Consider the following 2,681-nt stretch of genomic DNA (forward strand, 5'->3'; position numbering starts at 1 on the left):
TAAAGTTTGAAAAACTTAGACATTTTTCGAGAACCGGAGCTTAGAGGGGTACATGCAAAAGCCAGGGCCGCGGGAAGCGCCCTAAATACTTCAATACTTTAAAATTTGAAAAACTTAGAAATTTTTCGAGAACCGGCATCTTCCCTCGGTAATTGCGAGATGCGAGGCCGCCCCTAGCCTCTGCTCTGTCGGACTCAATGGTCACGGGTGGCCGCTGATTAGCCCTGGTGCTCACCTCTCAAAATTGCGAGTCCCTAATATAATTCTGGCTGTCGGCTGGAGAAGGGGGTATAAAATCGGCACTTGAGGGAACGCCGGGCCCTCAAGTTCGGGGCCCTCTAGCGGATTTTTGAGGTACTGCACTCCCATTGGAAATGCATTGGCCATAGGAATACATGGGCGCTCCGTCCACTACAATGTAATTCCCTCACAATATCTGCCCCCGCGTGGCCGCGCGATGCTACTGCTGCCCCGTTGGGAATGAATGGGCCTTTCGGAGGCCATAAATACAGCGCCGCTGCATGGATTTTGGCGGTACTGCGGCTGTCGTTGAAAATACATGGACCCGTCTGAATGAATGGGCCTTTCGGATTCCATAAACCCAGCGCCGCTGCATGGATTTTGGCGGTACTGCGGCTGTCGCTGAAAATACATGGACCCGTCTGAATGAATGGGCCTTTCGGAGGCCATAAACTCAGCGCCGCTGCATGGATTTTGGCGGTACTGCGGCTGTCGCTGAAAATACATGGACCCGTCTGAATGAATGGACAAAATATAAATCAGACACTACAGAACACAAGCATAATCCAAGATTACAAAATCATCTCAGCCTTTAAAAGAAACAAAAACCTGAAAGACTACTTAGTAAAAAGTAAATTACCAGAAATCAACATAACACAAACGCAGGGCCCCACATTCTACAAACAAGCCACCACAGTTAGGAACACCGTCACCCACACAAACTACCTAATTAAACAAACAATCACACCTGCTACGGAAAACTGAAAATACATGGACCCGTCTGAATGTATGGGCCTTTCGGAGGCCATAAACTCAGCCAGCGCCGGGCCAGTGTTTGGGGTATTGTGCCCGCCACTAGTGGCTGAATACATAATAATAATAATAATAATAATAATTCCCTTGTATTGTCATTCTGTGTAACAATGTACACAGAACGAAATGTCGATTGCACTGGGCTAGTGTTGAGGGAACGTCGGGCCCTCAAGTTCGGTGGCTTGGAGCGGATTTTTGAGGTACTGCACTCCCATTGGAAATGCATGGGCGCTCCGTCCACTACCATGTAATTCCCTCACAATATCTGCCCCTGCGTGGCCGCGGGATGCTACTGCAGCCCCGTTGGTAATGAATGGGCCTTTCGGAGGCCATAAATACAGCGCCGCTGCATGGATTTTGGCGGTACTGCTGCTGTCGCTGAAAATACATGGACCCGTCTGAATGAATGGGCCTTTCGGAGGCCATAAACTCAGCGCCTCTGCATGGATTTTGGCGGTACTGCGGCTGTCGCTGAAAATACATGGACCCGTCTGAATGAATGGGCCTTTCGGAGGCCATAAATCCAGCGCCGCTGCATGGATTTTGGCGGTACTGCGGCTGTCGCTGAAAATACATGGACCCGTCTGAATGAATGGACAAAATATAAATCAGACACTACAGAACACAAGCATAATCCAAGATTACAAAATCATCTCAGCCTTTAAAAGAAACAAAAACCTGAAAGACTACTTAGTAAAAAGTAAATTACCAGAAATCAACATAACACAAACGCAGGGCCCCACATTCTACAAACAAGCCACCACAGTTAGGAACACCGTCACCCACACAAACTACCTAATTAAACAAACAATCACACCTGCTACGGAAAACTGAAAATACATGGACCCGTCTGAATGTATGGGCCTTTCGGAGGCCATAAACTCAGCCAGCGCCGGGCCAGTGTTTGGGGTATTGTGCCCGCCACTAGTGGCTGAATACATAATAATAATAATAATAATAATAATTCCCTTGTATTGTCATTCTGTGTAACAATGTACACAGAACGAAATGTCGATTGCACTGGGCTAGTGTTGAGGGAACGTCGGGCCCTCAAGTTCGGTGGCTTGGAGCGGATTTTTGAGGTACTGCACTCCCATTGGAAATGCATGGGCGCTCCGTCCACTACAATGTAATTCCCTCACAATATCTGCCCCCGCGTGGCCGCGCGATGCTACTGCTGCCCCGTTGGGAATGAATGGGCCTTTCGGAGGCCATAAATACAGCGCCGCTGCATGGATTTTGGCGGTACTGCGGCTGTCGTTGAAAATACATGGACCCGTCTGAATGAATGGGCCTTTCGGATTCCATAAACCCAGCGCCGCTGCATGGATTTTGGCGGTACTGCGGCTGTCGCTGAAAATACATGGACCCGTCTGAATGAATGGGCCTTTCGGAGGCCATAAACTCAGCGCCGCTGCATGGATTTTGGCGGTACTGCGGCTGTCGCTGAAAATACATGGACCCGTCTGAATGAATGGACAAAATATAAATCAGACACTACAGAACACAAGCATAATCCAAGATTACAAAATCATCTCAGCCTTTAAAAGAAACAAAAACCTGAAAGACTACTTAGTAAAAAGTAAATTACCAGAAATCAACATAACACAAACGCAGGGCCCCACATT

This window comes from Urocampus carinirostris, unplaced genomic scaffold (assembly GCF_059441175.1).
Source record: "Urocampus carinirostris isolate Australia breed hairy pipefish unplaced genomic scaffold, RoL_Ucar_1.0 HiC_scaffold_36, whole genome shotgun sequence".
Classification (NCBI taxonomy): domain Eukaryota; kingdom Metazoa; phylum Chordata; class Actinopteri; order Syngnathiformes; family Syngnathidae; genus Urocampus; species Urocampus carinirostris.